This window comes from Struthio camelus, chromosome 11, assembly GCF_040807025.1.
Source record: "Struthio camelus isolate bStrCam1 chromosome 11, bStrCam1.hap1, whole genome shotgun sequence".
Taxonomy (NCBI): domain Eukaryota; kingdom Metazoa; phylum Chordata; class Aves; order Struthioniformes; family Struthionidae; genus Struthio; species Struthio camelus.
The window spans coordinates 9,018,537-9,036,305 of record NC_090952.1 but is presented as its reverse complement, the minus strand read 5'-3'; the positions used below and the strand labels follow the sequence as shown (position 1 = coordinate 9,036,305).

The 17,769-nt window shown below is 37.7% G+C and overlaps 1 protein-coding gene across 6 annotated transcripts in view; it reads left to right on the top strand.

Annotated features, from left to right (window-relative positions):
• The first annotated feature begins 579 nt into the window (after nt 1-579).
• NXT2 (nuclear transport factor 2 like export factor 2) overlaps nt 580-17,769 on the top strand; it is a 95,741-nt gene continuing 78,551 nt past the window's right edge. Inside the window, exons 1-2 of one of the 6 annotated variants that reach the window (XM_068956951.1) lie at nt 580-1,231; nt 3,905-4,047. The gene's annotated coding sequence lies outside the window, so the exon portion shown is untranslated. Of the gene's footprint in view, nt 1,232-3,904; nt 4,048-15,371; nt 15,509-17,769 lie in introns of those variants that run through there. The other 5 variants (XM_068956948.1, XM_068956954.1, XM_068956953.1 and 2 more) reach the window with 5 other exon arrangements.

Below are 17,769 nucleotides of genomic sequence, written 5' to 3'. Positions count from 1 at the left end.
GCCGCCGTTCCCAAGTGGCCCAATCAGCAGGCGCAGCTGGTGGAGAGGCGGGCGCCGCCGCGCGCAGGCTGGAGGAGGCGGGGCTTCGGCGAATCGGCAGCCCAGGGGACCAATGAAAGACGGCGGCAGCTCGGGTGCTCCGCGGTCTAGAGGGGTGTTTCCTGTAGTTCAGACGGGTGGGGGGGGAAAGAGGCGGAGCTTACGCTGACTGGCGGGGGGGTGAAGGGCCGGGGTCCTACCCAATCAGCGCCTCACACACAGAGATACGGCAGGCGGAGGCGGGATACTGTGTGTTTGGCGGCGCGAGTAAAACGGAAGGCGGGTGCTCCCGAGGACTGACAGGCGATTTAGCCAATCAGAGGCAGAGCTCCCAAATCCCATCCGATTAGCGCTACCGGCTGACGTTGCCTTCTCCCAACTTTTTTTTGAAAGGCGCCCAGTCCCCCCCCTCCGTCCCCCCCCCGCCGTCGGAGGGCGGCTCCCATTGGCCGGCAGAGCCGAGCGGAGGGCGCGTGGCGCGTGGGGCGGCGGCGGCGGCGGCGGCGGCGGCGGGCGGGCGGGCGGGGGGAGTGGGCGCGCGCCGCGGAGGAAGTAAACAAGCCGTCAGCACGCGAGCGACCGTTGGAGCCGAGTGCAAAACCAACCGTCGCTCCTGCCTCAGGCTGGCGGTGGGGCCGCAGATCCTGCGGGCCCGATGCAGCCCAGCTCGGGGGGATAAGGGTGGTAGCAGGCAGAGAAGCGCTGAGCCCACGCATGACGCGTACAGCGTGCTGTTCCTCCGCGGAGCCGGAGCCTCCGCTCCTTCGTCCGCACACAGGGCCCTCCCGTCCCTCAGCGGAGCATGGGGCTCCCCCGCTCGGCCCTGCTGGATCCGGATCCGTGAACAACGTATCCGCCAGCCCCTTCACAGGAGCAGTGACCCGTCCCTCACCTCCAGCTCACACGAGCCCCCGAGAAGGCTCACAGGGCAGGGGAAGCCTCTCGCTTAAATGATCTGCGAAGCTTATGCCCCGTTGCCTGCAGTGCGCTGCCCCTCACTCGCTTTCCTCGGAGTGACCGTCCACACCCCCCCTTCCGGCCCCTTTTCCCCAGCAAGGTGATAACTTTGTCAAGCCGTAACCCAGCCTAGCTCAACCCATGGGTAGAGCTGAAGTGCTGCGATGAATCTCAGCAGAATCATTCCTCACCTCGAGAGCTTGCTGCCCTTAGAAATGACTTCAGCACGCTTTTGGTAAGGGAGTTGTCCTGGCCCCTTGGCATAGCGAGGTGGTTTGAAACTGGGCTGCCCTGCTGGTAACCAGGGTTGCTCTGGCGCTGGTGCTGTGCAGGGCGGTTGCGGTGGGGTGGGTGGCAAGTTGCGATGTACTTGATCGCTCTTCTGATGGCATTTTGATCACATCACACCATTTCAATGCTGGACCACACTTGTGATAAAATGCAAATGTTTTAATGTAATCCTTGCTGCTTCACACTCTTTGGAGTATTTTTAGGGATACAGAAGTTTTTGTGTTGCCTCTTCTCACATGAGACCTTAAGTGCAACACCCTATTATAAATTGCTTTTTACTTTTGATACAATACTGTGTAATTTGACAATTTTCATGATTTTGGGGCTGTCCAATGCCAGTCTGTCTTGGTTAGGATGTGAATAAGCACATGAATTACATCTGTGATACCTTGATATGGCATGTGATCTTCAGGTTGTGGTGTCCAGGCAGGCTGTTGACATAATCCATGAAGTTTAGACCAAAAGATGAGGAGTGAGAAGCAAGGTCCCTTTATTCTGAAATGAGATGGTCAGTGGACATTTGTATACCATAAAATCTTCTCTCTTCCTCATCTAGAATAAGTGTTGTATAGTTAAACTGCGCTAACCAGCAGTTCTGAGACCCTGGCCACAAATTGTAATGGCCAAGAAGAGAAACAACTTTCCAAATTTCTTATATTGTGGTGCAGTTATAGCAGTTACTTAACAGCGGAGGTCCGACGGAGCATTGCCCACTGATGCGGTTACCAGTATCTTGTTATTTTTAATAAAAGCCCCCTTCCCCCCCGCAAGCTGTATCTAACTGGAGTTAGGAGTTTGTATATATCAATAATGTAAGTGAAAAATATTTTTTTCCGTAACACAGCTGCAAAGATGATTTTCCTAGGGAGTAATTTGGACCATATGTCTCGGTACTAGCCCTCCTTTCTCTGTCACTCAAAAGTACTTGCTTTTGCTTTCAAAGTCTTTGCTTGTCTATGTCACCCTCACCTATGTTGCATTACTGAGATGTCAACTGTCACCAATTCCTGATACCAGCTTCCACCAACCACTTGTTAAATTTCTGGACAAACGTCTTTGCATTTTCTCTTACTCTACCTCTCAGATTTGAGAAAGGAACACCCCATAAACATCAGAGATAGTATTTTTTTTGAGTCTCCAAAAATTAATAGTCATTTGGCAGCTGGCAGCCAAATCTTATACTTGCTATTTCATCATTTCTTTGTACTTCTCCATTTTCTCTTTGTCCACTGATCGTTTAAACAGCAATCCTTTTTGTTCAGTGTTTTTACAGCATCTAACACAATATGTCCTTGTCCATGATTATAGCTTCTGTTATACCAATGCAGTGAATAAATTGTAACTACAGAAATGCAATAATTCCCCAAACAAGTATTCTAAACAGAGGGAAATTGAGACTACGATTCGTTTTAGAAGAAACTCAAACATGTCGGTATGAAAATGTACAACTAAACACCCAAATAACATTGGTTCTGCCAGAAATGGTGTCCTGTAATAAGCTATACAATTATGATTGCTGCCTTAGATTGTTGATAGTTCCTGATAGAATTAAACTTGTTTTTGAAGATGTATTCCTTTTACTTTTTGTTACTTTCTGTCTAGTAGCTCGGCTGGGTGGGGTTCACATTGCTTGGGTGTTTCCATATATTGCTTGGATTTCTTTCTATACTTGAAAATTTAAAGCAGTTTTAAAGTTTTAAATATATTAAAACCTTAAAACAATAGAACAAGATGAACTGTCTTCGCTGCATGCTTCTTCCAGCTGCTTGGTGAAGGATACGTGCGGGAGGAGGAAAGGAAACAATTTAAAAGAAAGGGCTTGGGTTTACTGTTTTGTTTAGGGTTTTTTTTAGTCATCAACCTCTGGGCTTGTTCGACAGTAACTATGAATAAGCTCTCTCTGGGTGTAAAAAGATATAGCTCAGTATTTTCTGATCTTTTTAAAAGTTTTTTTTTATTATTACACTGCATTTGCAACTTTTTAGCTAGGGAGTTAAGAAAATAATATATGCATAATTCGATCATCTTGAAATTTTTAGGGGGCAGGTATGATTGGAACCACAAGTAGCTGCAGAGCACAGTTAATAGAAATAGATTTTTTTTTGATGGGCCTTCTCTGGCTTAAAGAGAGTGCTTAGCCTGAAAACTTAACTTTTTTCATATTTTTCTATGTGGCTATTGGGAAATACTTCCCAAAACTACATGTAAACTAATGCTTAATTTGTATATACTTTCCTAACTTTCATTGATAGAAAGAATAAATAATTTGTTTAATCTCTCTTCAAATAGATGTTGTTTGGAGTCCTTGACAGTTATTAAATCAAAGTTATCAAATTTCTGTACCAATATCTTATATTTTTGTAGATTATATAGAATACATAAGAATATCTGTCAGTATATGATATCCTTGCATTACTGAAAACATTTTCTGCATATGGGATAGCATCCAGTTTCACTTATGCCACAAATGCAATGTTATCATCATAACTTTCACACGTTTTTTGTAGGTTTCCAGCTCACTTCATCTCTGCCTACTGGTCTAGCACATAGCTTTAGTTTAAGTCAGCACCCCACTTTTATATGGAGTTAGTTTTATATTCTTCCGCTTTACTTACAGGAATCAACCTAGCCTGAGCAGCAAATGCTTCCTTAACTGTAGTGCCATTGTCTTCCAGCAAATGTAAAGGGAAATCAAGATTACTTCTTCATGTCTCTTGATCTTGACCAGACTAGAAGAACCAGTAGTTCTTAGAGCTGCAGGTATGTTTGCTTTGTGTTTCATTTATTTGCTCATTCTCTCCTACCAAGTGGCTGTATAAGGTGGGCACTGTAAAAGAGCAGAAATTTGGAACCACAGTTGCTTTCATTATAGTTTCCACAAGTGGCTATAATGTTTATAATATGTAATGACTGAGAGATTGGTGGTTGTAATACTGAGCCAAATGTAGAGCCATATATGCCATCTTCCACAGAAGTATTGAGAGATAGATAATGAGTTCCTGTAGATGTCTATGAAATTCCACAAAGAGCAGGACTATTAGTTCAGTTAAGATGTAGAGAGGTAAGTTCTGTTGGATACAATGCTACATGATTTACTGTTCATTTCTTCTAGTTCTCACCAGCCTATATTGTGCCCATCCTAAGTTGCACCTGCAAGAGTTATAGCCTGATAAAAGACAAAAAAAGAAATCGGTTTTGTTGAGTAGTAAAATATAGTCCCAGCTCAGGCTTATGCACAGATAATGCATGAAAAGGAAAGCAATTCCAGATACCTATCTGTATAAACTTAGAGTAAAAAAATCCTAGAAGTATTTATCAGCTCACTGCACCAACAGATTTTGAGTGAAATCTAGACTTCATCATTTTTAATTTTCTTTGTGTTACATTGTTTCACTAACTATATGTGTAGATTTGCATACATTGCTAACATTTTATTAAATATTTTAACTTAGTACACAAATTAATACAATTCTTCTTGCAAATATATTTTTATGGCCCAAACTCTTTCCGTAAAAGTCTCATTTTCTCATTACATCTCCAAAGTAGCCTAGTCTCATTAACTTCTTAACAGTTCTGTTCTTAATACGGACATACTGTGATTTTTACAGGAGGCGAAGTTAGCTCAAGATATCTAATGGAGTAAAGGTTTTATATTAATCGGTTATAGCTAGGCTGGTCTACAAACAGGGAAACTTCCCCATTCATTGTATGTCAGTTGAGTGAGAACATGGAATGGTTGTTTAAACAAGATCTAGATAGATTAAATAAGGTCTAGAGGACAAAAATGTAAGAGTAGGGCTCTAAATTGAAATAGGTTAAATTGAAATAATAATTCCTCTCTTTCTCAAAAGAGTGATTTTGGGGGTAAAATCTATTAATGACTGAGAAGCTCAGGTGTTAACTATTATGGTAGCAAGGGTTATATAAAAACCTTTGTAAAAGACAACCTGAGGGCTTTCTTTATCCCTATTAAAAAGTAGAATCCACCATATGACAAGAGTCTCCCAAATGTACATTTTCCAGGCATGAGCCACATGAACTCATATTTCTCTCATCCAGCCCTTCCTTCCTGTTTTGAAATAATATACCTGAGCCTTTACAGCATTTATTATGAGGCTGATTTATGAAAATATATAGTTTTGAATTTAAGATTTTTAGGCACAAAGATTAAAGGCAGACCTATTAAAAGAGTTGCCCAGTTTAATTTAGAGGGAGCTGTGAGTGCTCAGCACCTCTCTGATAATGAACATCTAGTTGTTTACTTGTTCCATTATACTCCTTTCACCATCTATCTAATCCTATCGCATAATTGTCTACAGAAAATACTCAGATGCTTGGTTTCTTTACTGTTTTGTATAACTGGGGATAGTGTCACCATGCAGTGAAAAGAACCACAGACTGCTGTTTTTCAAAGGCATATGCTCAAATTTGCAAAACATTTTCTCACTGGATCAGGAATGAATAGTAAGATTATGCTGCCTATTTGTTTTCCTATTTATGGATACTTGTTCTGTACTATTTGGGTTATATAGTGGTGATAACATTGAAATTATGTGAAAGCAACTGCTTTAGTGAAAGAGGCGTAAATGTGTCCTTCCTTTGTGAAATACAATTTTTAGCTATATCTCAAGGTCAGTAAGATAAGGAAAGTTAAGCAACCAAACTTTTATTTACAAATTTCATAGATTGTCACTGAAGAATATCAAGGTGGAACAGAAATACCCATTTATAAAACTGGAAATAAAAAGTGGTATAGTAAATGTCAGTTCTCAAATATTAATGCTGATGAGCAGACAGGACTGTTTTGGTGAAAGTAGAACATTTTTCCCCCAAACGGACTGCAAATGAACCTTTCCCATTGTCTTCTTTGCTGGAACATTGGATTTATTGGAAAAATGTTTTATATATATATATATATATATATATATCTCAGTTAGCCAGTACATCTTTAAATCTTTCCTTTTTAAAAATTATTCAGTGGAAGTTAAAGTGAATGCCACATAGACTGTTTATAAATGAGAACTTTCAGCATTTTGCTGGGTCGTACAGCCTCTCCAGTTATTTCCATCCTTACTTGTAAAAATACCTCAAGTTAAAAAAAATTATTTATTTGCCTCTCAGTGTCATCTTTTGACTTAGGAAATTACAAACAATTTGTGTCTTCCTTTCCTGAGAATGGGAGCTTACTTTAGCAGTAAAGGTAGAAAATAAAACTTTGCAAAGTACCTTGGTATGTTTGATTTTACTTTCCTTTTCTGATGGCAGCTTCGTTCTTGGAGTATTAATACTGGAATGCTAGTGGGAATCAGATTGTTTTTAACCTGAATTTCTCCAGCGTTATCTATCTCAGGGAATGAGTGTGTGTGCACTTGTCTTAACAACAGCCACACTTAATAAACTGACTGTTATGTCAGCAGTTTTATGTTGTGTCACTTTCATTTAGCTTCTCTACTGTCTTTTATTCTTATTGACAGAAATTGTCCTTTCTTCTTAGTACAAGAGAGAAAGAACTACATCTGAATCTAGCCATGGTCATCAAAATAATTTTCTGAAAATGATTGCTGTGGGAATTCCAAACTGTGTCTGAATTATCGTTCTTCATTATGTAAGAGCATATTTTGTAAATGTTTATGAACTACTGAATTAGGAAAAAGTTGGAATGCATAGTTTTTAATTGATTAGCTTTTTATTTAGATTTGTATTCTTGTTCTATGTTGTTTTATAAGACTGTGGAATGGAATGAGATTTTCTTAAAATTGTGTTGTTTTATAATGGAGCAATGGTTGACCAACTGAACTTAAGAAAAGTGCTACTCGGAAGAGAAAAGAGCATCTAACTTAAGGGAAAATATTTTTTAAAAGGAATCCTGGTGTAAAGGATCCTGTTCCATGAAGAAGCTGGTACTCCCACCTGTTCTGTTCCTTTCCACCTGTTCCCTTTTTCTGCTGGAAAAGCTGGACTGCTGTTTTTGCTGTGGGGTATCTTTGACTGACAGCTCAGAAATGCCTCCACTGGTCATATAAAAGCAGCATAATCCACTTTTGTGGATACTAGACCTTCTATCAGAAAGACATAATATTTTAATTTTACTATTATTACTGATTTTTGACAAACATGGCCAAATTCCAGGGTAGAGTTACTGCCAGCCTAGAGTAAAATGTTTCCGTCTTCCTTTAGACAATAATAATTTGGAGCCACTCCAGTGGTCAGTCCATTGAAAAAGCAGGGTGAGAGCTCCTTTGCTCCTCACTTTGGGGAGCCATTTTTACGTATTTGCAGGACAGGATGGTTGTGTTTTTGCATGTTTCTCTTGTTTACATACTATTATCTAAATACAGGTAGCCCCTGCAAGATAGCAAAGTAGTGTCTTATGTCTCTTTAGCCTCTTGAACAGGGAATGATGCGGTCTGTAGTAGATGACACCCTACTCCAGAAGACTTGTCTTTCTTTTTAAAGCATTAATGCAAGAAGTAAACTAATTGTGTACAGCTTTTCAAGAAAGCACGTAGTGAAGTCAAAAACAGAGAATGTCAGAGCTCCTGTGTGCCTCTGTTGCCAAGCGGGTGTCTACATTAGTATTTTAGTTAGGTTTAATGGTGCATTTTTGAAGAGAATCTCTCAATCATCCCTACTTAGCACACTTCAGTTGCGTTGCAGAACAGTCTTAGAGAATGCAAACTGAATTCCTTTTAGATGACATCTAATCTGAATGAAAAGGTGCATTCCAGGAGCACAATTATGATGCATCTACATTAGTGTTTTAGTTTGGATCAGAAGTGAACTTTAGAAATTAATTTCTCATTTGTCCCTACTTACTTTGCTCCACTTTGCAATGTGGAACAGTTCTGGAGTGCAGAAACTCAGTTCCTTTCTAATGAAATTATACCCAAATTTGTGGTATGAGAGCACATCTAATGCATCGCATGCTAGCGAGTTCATGGAATCAGCCTAGAACTACTATGAAATAAACTGCAAAATGCACACAGCGTGGACATCGAATCTTCAACACCAATTATTTTGCCCTCCAAATCTGCTCTACCGTTCCATACATCTTGCTAATGTGGACATAGCCTTAATGCACTCCAGCTGCTAATGAGCAGTGAGTCAATGGGACTAAATTAAAGTTTGTCTAAAGTAAAAGCCAGGATATGCCTATAGTATGGACTTTTGCCCTCAGCACAGTATCTTTTTGTGTTGTACTTCACACCTACTTCATGGTGTAGATAGACAGCCATAGAACACTTGAGGCTAGCAGGTAGCCTCAAAGGGAAAAGTGAGGAGTAAACAAGGCAAAGTTTTTGTTGTGTCTTTTCTATAATCCATTGAAAGAAAGCTTTATTATGGAAAATCTGAAACCTAGCTCTGTGATTTTCGCTTGTCAGAGTAACATAAACATTTAATTTTTCTGTGAAGTGAATTATCTTTAGTGAATGCAAATCTATGAAATGTCATATGGGATAGGTATATCAAGAAACAGTTTTGTCAAAGTAATTTTTATGAAGTCATTTAAAAATGTAGAAATTGCTGCTAATTTTTACTGGTTACTACTGGATTTCAAGGATGATGTAAGAAATATTTGAAAAATAGAGGTGAAGACAGAGAACTTCTTAGTTAAAATACTGCTACAATTTGTTGACTCAGAGATGCCTCAGCAAGTAACCTAGAGCTTCAAATAAGGATACGTTGTGCCACTAGGAAACCTACGTTATGGCACTACAGTACCTGCAGTAGGTGTTTTCCAGTATAATACAACTGATGATAGAAAAATTCCCAGTGCGGATAAGCGTTAAATCTTAAACAGGAGAGCCCAGGCTGGCTGAGTCAATAGGATCATTACCTGAAGCCGGAGCACGATGAAAACACTTACGCTCCAGACTAAGTGCCTAGTAAGGCTCAGCACTGTCTTCTCTCATAGCGTACATGAAGGTCTGTACACCTTTATGATAATTTGCTGGATTTTTAAGTTATTTCATGATACTTTCAATATTGCTTTAAATGGGTTGAGGTGTCAGAAATTCTTGCATCATTTAGAATTAGGCTGTTTTTCTGTCATGGCCCACATCTGAATGACTGGCCAGTTAAGATTTATTTATAGTCCTTGATTACAAAGACAATTATTTGTTATGCTTAGCATGAATGATTTAGAAAGCTTAGCAATGTTTTCAATGGCTAGGGGACTCTGGAACAGTAGAACAAAGACACATTGTGGTGCAGTTAAAAAAGGATGTTTTCAATCTCTCTACTTGCCATAAAGAAACATATTTACAAGTGCAGCCCTTTACAGTGTAAATTAGATTGATTATGATCTTCCTCTAACATAGATGTAAATGTTAGTTGTTAACAAGGTCATAAATTATTGCCAATTTTAATCTATAATGAATTATAATGTTGTTTCAAAATAAATTATTTGTTAATTTTTAGCAGATGATTTCCCTCCCAGTATCTTTAAAGGGTAAAATAGCAAATTGGCTAAAATGATCGTTCATGGTGATGTTGCATATTAACAATCTTTACTGGTGCTTATTTGATGCCTGGATGACAGGATCTCTGTAAAGTTTTGTTAATAAATGTCTCAGCTTTCCATATGTAGGATATCTTGAATGTGTGGCAGGACAATACAGACATTTTAGAAAACAGATATTAGATATGTATTTTTACAGTTTAAAGTCATTAGCAGTGGGTAATTGCTCCTTTGTTAAAATATATTAATCTTATTTAATTACTGCTAAGTGAGGTAGTAATTACTAGAACATTCCCCCTAACAAACTTACTGTTTTTGATCTCCTTGGTACATTTCAAAATTTAGAATAAGGTTGAAGCTTTGCTTGTAGTTCCAAGTATGGGACAGGATTTAGCCTCACCACTTCAGAAAGAGCTCAGAAAGAAATTATGACTCAGAAACAGTCCTCTGAATCATATTTCCCGTGAGCTGTAGCATTGCACAAGTGGGGAGTATGCTATCGGCCCATTGCCAGATGAATTATTTTCCCTCCCTCATGTCCAGTCAGCTCCGCTTGCTGACACAGAAGGGAGCGATAGGATGATTATGTTTACTTCCGACCCAATTTACCCCAACTTCTTCACTTGCTCATGAAAGGAAATACTAGCTCTGTCAGGGCTGCTCCTTCATGTAGCCCCCATAATACAACTTCCAGGAAGAACGGCGTGATGAATGACACGGTAGAATGCAAGAACGCCTTACAGCTTCCCTAAGAACTTTGTTACCATATTGCTAAGTGTGTATTGCTGCTCATTCATAAATGGGACGCCGTACGCTGTTGTTAGGTCTGAAGCTAGTGCTTGTTCCCTGGGCACTCACTTTTTATCCCAACTAAAGAGCAAGCAAACCTGTGACAATGAGGGAGTTTATCAGTGACACCTACATGGGTTGCAAAGGACTGTTTGTGTTTGATTCCAGGCAGATCTGGCAAGACTAACGATCACTAAGTAAAATATGATTAAAGAAAGCTGAGTTCTTGGTAATTATTTCCAAAAAATGAGCTGTGCTCACATACAAATCAACAAAAAAAAATGTTTCCTTTTGTTAAATTTAAGAATTTAATAATAGAATAACCAAATATTCCAATCTGCTAATGAAGCCCTGAAATGACTTTTAACGCGATTCAGTCAACAGATTTTACAGATGAACACTGATTTACCCGTAAATAATTGAGGTTAACGCATTCATTTGTTAGTGTTAGATCAGGTAGAATTGCAAAGGTCCATTGTTCCTAGTGGTTAAAGAGGTTAATGATGCTTGTTACCTACTCAGAATCAAGCATTTAGAATTCCTAATTTGATAGCAACAGTGATTATATGTGAAGCCTAATACTAAATACTATTTATTTCCTTCTCCTGCTTATGAAGGAGGAAAATCTAAAGTAGATGAGAAAATGTACCTTGAAATCATTCATTTCAATGTTAGACATTTGTATTTTTTACAGTAATAGTGAGGTTTTGGGAAAATTTTGTGTAAGGGACAGATTGTGTACCTGTCAATTCATGAGGAAATATCACTATGGTGAGTTTAGCCTGTAGAGCTGCCTGGGTAGGTAGCTGCTCACAACATGAGTGTAGATTGTGCAATCTAATTTTAAGCCTGTAGCTTGAAATTCAGTCCTATATGATCTTTACACCTGCTTTTATTCTTCAGCAGGAACTCTGACAGATTCACTCGTCGTTTTCACAAAAACTAAAAATTGTTACAGAGCAGACTAGAGGATGATGAAATTGAAAAAATATGCAATAATTGAAACAACAGGAGATTGTCACTGAGTATTTGCTCAGTCTCCTGTAATTCTGTTGTCAGGGCCATTCTGTTGTTACTGTTAATCTTCAGTGCTTGTTAAGCTTTACTTTCTATCACTTTATGAACAATGAAGAACAGAGTGAGTAATAAATAATCATAAGGGTAATTATCAAAATTATTAAGTGCCTGTGTTTTTAAGAGCCTGTCATTCTGAAAGCTACTCCCTTATGGTACGGAAGATAAAACTGGTAAACCTGATCTATATAGTCCCTGTGACTGGCATACCGTGTGGCTGATGAACAAGTGTCAGTCTACTTGATTTTTCATCATACTATCCACAGGAAAAGGTGTTAAACCTTTAGTAAATTTCAGGTAGTTGTGGCATTGTTAATATGATTTGTTTTATATTATACTTCTTTTAATACATCAACATAGATTAACTCAAGCCTTCTTTGTAGTGATGCATCCTGGAGGACAGAGTAATTTTCCCATATACCCACAACCTAGTTTCTTTTTTATTAAACAATTTTGAGTAGGGGTAGCAGAGAGGAAAAAGTGTCTGTATATATGTTGTATCAGTGCAAAACCAGTAACTTAATGCCTTTCAGGGCTTCCCTTATTATGGTGCTTTCAGTAATGGGATCTTCCGTTACTTATTTAATACTGTAAAGTTGGCAGTTCAGTGTTATTTTTGTATGTATTTGTATAATAGGCAGCATAATGACCCTTACCAGAATACAAAAAATGAATAATAATACAGAGGCAGTGGGTCTCTAAATTATCTGATATATTTTATACTAGATCAGAACAGGCTTACTTCCATTTTTTCTTGAAGGCACTTGCTGTATTTGGGAACAAAGTACCTCCTCATTTCTTCATAACAGACTTTCTCCAAAATTTCTGTCCTAAAACTCTTGAAGGTAAGGAGTACCATGTATGCATTTATATCACTTTTAGTGTTCAGTTTTTAAAATCTTGCCTAACATTCTGCTGTTGCTTCTTAAATCAGATTCTGAAGTTTTCACATTCCAAGTTTCAATCGTTCGTGAATCTTGCAAAGTGAACCTGGCATTGGATGCTGATCCCATCTGCATAAAAGCATTACATGATGTAATGAAACTGTATTTCATACAGTGTCTTACAAATTAATTATATCCCAAATAGGTTGGCAGAATTCGTGACTCAGGATAGCTTTCTAAAACTGTGACGGCTGTGATAGAATAAGTTGCTAAAGCAGTTACAATTTTTTTGTGTGTGTGTGTGATTTGGAGAAATAGTTACAGAACAACATCAAGGATACATATGTAAAGGACATAATATATTTTAAAGAATGAACAAAAAGCGCTTAAAGGTAACACATATTTAAAGGTAAATATGTCGACAGGAATGAACATAGGGATATTAAATACCCGTTTTTAGTTTCATAATAAGCAAAGTAGCTGTTAGTTGTTAAATAAGTCAGAATAGAAACGAATGGCAGATTAAGTGTGCAGAAGAAGTGGTATTTGTTGTGATGCCTTCATCTAGTGAATAGGCACCCGACACGTGTTAGCCATAATACTTTCCTTAGAAAGTAAATAATAAATAGCCATAATCTTTCTCTAGAAAATAATTTAATGACGTAGATATCTTAGCTTGAATCAAGACATAAGCATTTACTTGTTCTTTAAAATGCTGTGAAAGGAAGGCATGCTAAAGCCTGCTTTGTAAGGGCCTAGTAAAACAGCAAAATACGTCAGGTGATCTGAAGAGAAGGAGAAAAAAAAAGATTATGAAAAGATAACTCACATACTGTTAAAAGAGGGGAGCAAATTCAAGCCTCGTATAAGTAGAAATAATTCAAAATGCCTTCAACGGAGCAACAGTAATTTGTCATAACTGTCAAGTGGACTGGGTCATCTTCCTCTCACCTTCTTTTCCTGGAGTCCGCTATTTAGCTTTGAGGTTATTTTTATATGCTTCCCTGTGGACCCACGTGAAAGCATTAGTGCAGCTGTGTGATTCAGAGAAATATAACGGCTTCGTCCAAGATGTCTTTTTGTTTTGTTTTGTTTCCTAAAAGCGTTCAGGATGATATTGTTGTTTAGACAGGCAATCTGGGTTATTGTTTGTTCAACTGAACTTACAGAGTTATTCTGTAAATGTAAACTTATCTGTACAATAGTAATATATTTCATTTTCACATTCCATGTTGCAAAGACACCTACTGAGTTTTGAAATATGATGCAAATGGTGTAAAGTGTATTTAGATGATTTACAGTGTACAGACTACAAAATATTCTACGCCGTCAGTTCCAGTCATCAGAAAGTCAACAGCAATATGAAGTTCACACACATATATATGTATGTATAATATATAAGTACATCCAGTTAAAGAGAAGATATAGCCCAAACAATCATTAAAAAAACAGATCTATACAAGTACATCACTTGTTTAGAGTTATGGTAAACTTAAAATCACTTATTTACGATCAAGTAAACAAACTAGGCTAATTTTGTACACCTGGTTCTCAGTTTTGCTAAAATCTTTTTTTGATACCATGGTGTAGAAAGCAAAAAAATATTTCCGATGGCTGAAAGTACAAAAAAAAAAAACCCTTTTAGTGTCTAAATATATAATCCCTGAAATCACTAATAAATTAAGAGCGCAGCTAACTTAGTTGTATAACACATTCAGAGTGTATTAAGCTCAGAGTGGTAACCCTTTAAGAAGTTACTCCTTGCCTATGGAAAAAATACAAATAGGCATTCATATTGTTATAATTGCCCTTGTTCTAAAACCCAATGCTTCTTTGGGGATATCAGATAAAATAGGCCTAGTTAGTTATTTTCTTGGATATACTGAGACTGCTTTTCTTTCAGAAATCTGCGCTAAAAAGTTACCTGCACCATTTGAAGATGTACCCAGGTACTCTATGTGAAACAATTTGAAGCTGACTCAGAGCAGCTCAGTGCAAAAAAACAAAGTGAGTAATCTCTTTGTAGAATTGAGGCTTTGCAACTTTGCTCTGAGTCATCATGACAACTCTGAATACCTCGACTTAATACAGAAATAAACAGATTTAAACAAAGCACCTAGTTTCAAAACAAACAGATTGCTTCTGGTCCTTTTGTCAGAATGACCTTGATAACGCTATTTAACATCAGTGTTGCTGATATGCAAGGCAGTTTTAATTTAACATCTCTAGAACACTCTCAAAGTGGTATCTAAGAAGTTAAGGGAAAATGAAGAAAGAAAGAATGAGAATAAGAAGGCAAAAATATTATTTTACTCCTTTAAAAACAGAGTGGAAAAATCTTTTTTTTTTCTTGGCAAGACTGAAACCAAAAGAATAAAACTGGAGCTGTTAATATTAGGATAGGGAGGGCAAAGGTGTGGGAAATCTTTAATGGCTTACCTTCCCTAGGCGTATTCTAGCCACAGTAATAGCCAATAGTAATCATCATCATCATGTATAGTAATAATACATAGTAATAACTTAATTCAGCATATTCCTCTCTCTGTGTTAAAACTGTTTGGTCCTCTGTCTTTATGCTGATATCTAAATGGTAAATGTTAGTACAAGTTGAGCTGGGATCTTCTAAAATAGATGACGGGTTGTTTCTGCCACCTCAAAGCTATAGGAGCAGATACTGTTTTCAGTGACACTGGTGTAAATCTGTGGAAGCAGATCTGAAGTTAGTGATCAACAAATGAAGTATGGAATAATGAGTTACTCCTGATTTGCTCCTGTGTATATGTAAGAGTAGTATTTGGCCCTATATATTTATTTCAAGATCATAAAATATAGCCATTTTGAAATCTTTACTAGGATAGGTCTGGGCATGTCTCGGCAGACAGACCCAGGTTTTTATGCCTGCAGTCCAAGATAGCCAGTCACAGCCTAGCTCTGACTCAGAAGCTGTACAATTGCATTGATGCTGTGCTGTCCGGGAGCTAATAAACCCGATGTGGCATCGAGAACCCATAAGGTATGTTAGTGTGATGGTGTGCGCAGACTGAGGAGTCCAGCCATTCAGCGAGGCTTATTAGCCTGTGCAGTGTTTTGAACAAAAATTGATTTACCTCACCTTAACATGCTGTTTGATCCTCTGCCTTTATGCTGATATCTACATGGTAAATGTTAGTACAAGTTGAGCTGGAATCTTCTGAAATAGATGACGGGTTGTTTCTGCCACCTCAAAGCTATAGGAGCAGGTACTGTTTTGAGTGGCACTAGTGTAAATCTGTGGAAGCAGATTTAGCAGATTTAGAAGCAGATTTACCTCAGCTTAACATGCTGTTTGGTTCTTTGTCTTTATGCTGATATCTGAATGGTGAATGTTAGTACAAGCTGATCTGGACTCTTCTAAAATACAAAGTACCAAATTACCTCGGCTTAACATGCCAGCAGAGTGAGTTCAGATCTGCTAGCATATCTCTTTAGGATATCTGCATGCAAGGCATCTTCACTAGGAAGTAAATATTCCAAAACAGAAAAGAAGCTTAGTATAGAACTTAAAAACATAAATTATGGCTATCTATATTAATAATTTATTCATTAGATAGTCAATACATTGAGGTAATAATTTGAAATATTACAGATACGTATGCATATTTTAATGACAGAGGTGTGAACAGTGTAAGTATATTAAAGATTGTTATAGAGAAAGTATTTCATTAGTATCTCACTTTATAGTAATAGTGGAAAAAAAAATAACTCTAACAAAACTCCAGAAGTGAGCAACGCTGAACGTCTAGTTCTTTGAGTCATAAAATTAGCAAGAGGTAACATGTTAATCACTTTAACAGTAAGAAAGCTAATAAGCATGTTAGTTTAAAGGTTTTTGTGCTTGAGGTAGGATCTCAGAAACTAAGCAGAGTTGGGCCTCGTCTGTACTTGAATGGAAGATGTGTAAGAAAAATTTATCACAGACAAGAAAAGATGTCAGTGGTTTATAGGTTTCATCATTATAGCTGAGTCAGTACTGAGGGAATACCTGTTATGGTGTTAAGGAAGCACGCTACTGTTAGAATTGGAAGCCAGATTCATTCAGTGGTTAGGATTAAATTTGGATACACAGGTTGGGACGTTACATTTAAGAAAGCGTTTTGCCTTGAGTTTGCATCAGTATCCTGACAACTGCAAAGGAAAATGTGTACAAAGTTTGACAATTTACCTGGCATATATATGCCAAGTATATATATGTACTTTGATTATAGTATTTAAGTAATGTAAATATATTTAGTTATTGTTATTAATTGCTTAGTACCTTTTTTTGTCTTCAGCATCAGTCATAGGTTGTGGTCACAGTTACAGTTTCTCTGTCTTGTTTCTCTATAGTTCCGGTGTTTTTTACTTGTAAAAAAGTAAGAGGAAAATTGTTGAAAGGAAAATAAATTTTTTTAAGCAAGTTTCTTGTATCAGAGATGCAATACAAGTATATAAACCATAAACGAATAAGTGTTACTCTATATGAACTGGAAATTGTGAATTGTGGAAAACTGATAAGGAAAGATAAAGATATAAGGACAAAATCCTTTAATGGCAGGTCTAAGGAAAGTCTAATGACATTTGAACTGAATCCATCTCGAAATGTGTGAAGTTTGTTAGTAGATGGGATGGGGAAATTAGTAATACAAGAAAGACAGGCCTTATCACAAATATCTGACATTTCTCATTTAGGAGTTTTGTATGCTGTCCTATAGTCAGCTGCTTCACTTTACTTTTTGGCGAGTATAGACATTGCAGTAAGGTCACTCACTTTCAGAATAGCATTCTTTCTGAAATAAAACTTACATCATATTTTAATTCTTAGACTTGAAGCAAAACTCACCCATGTGGATAGACAGATTTGAGAACCATACTGTAGTCCAGAAATTACTATTGTTTCTGTTGGATTTAATTTGTTTTTTATTTTCTTCTAAAGGTTCTTTGAAATCCAGAAAACTTAATTTCTATTGATGGTGGGTTTTCTCAGTGATCTAGCTATCAACCTAATCTTTCAAACAAAAAAGGCAGAGACAAAGTTGAGATCATAAATATCTTCAAGTAATATTGGGATTGCTGAAGATAAAAAGGAAAATACATTTCTGAAATTTGGGAAAATAAAAACTACATTTATATCGCCCATCTCAAATCTGTTCCTATATTACTGTTTATTTTGCTCCTATTGTTTAAGTCAGAAACTCTTCATCTCCAGACAGTTCCCGTTCCTAGTGGGTTGAGAAATGTATCTTCCACTGTTTCGTC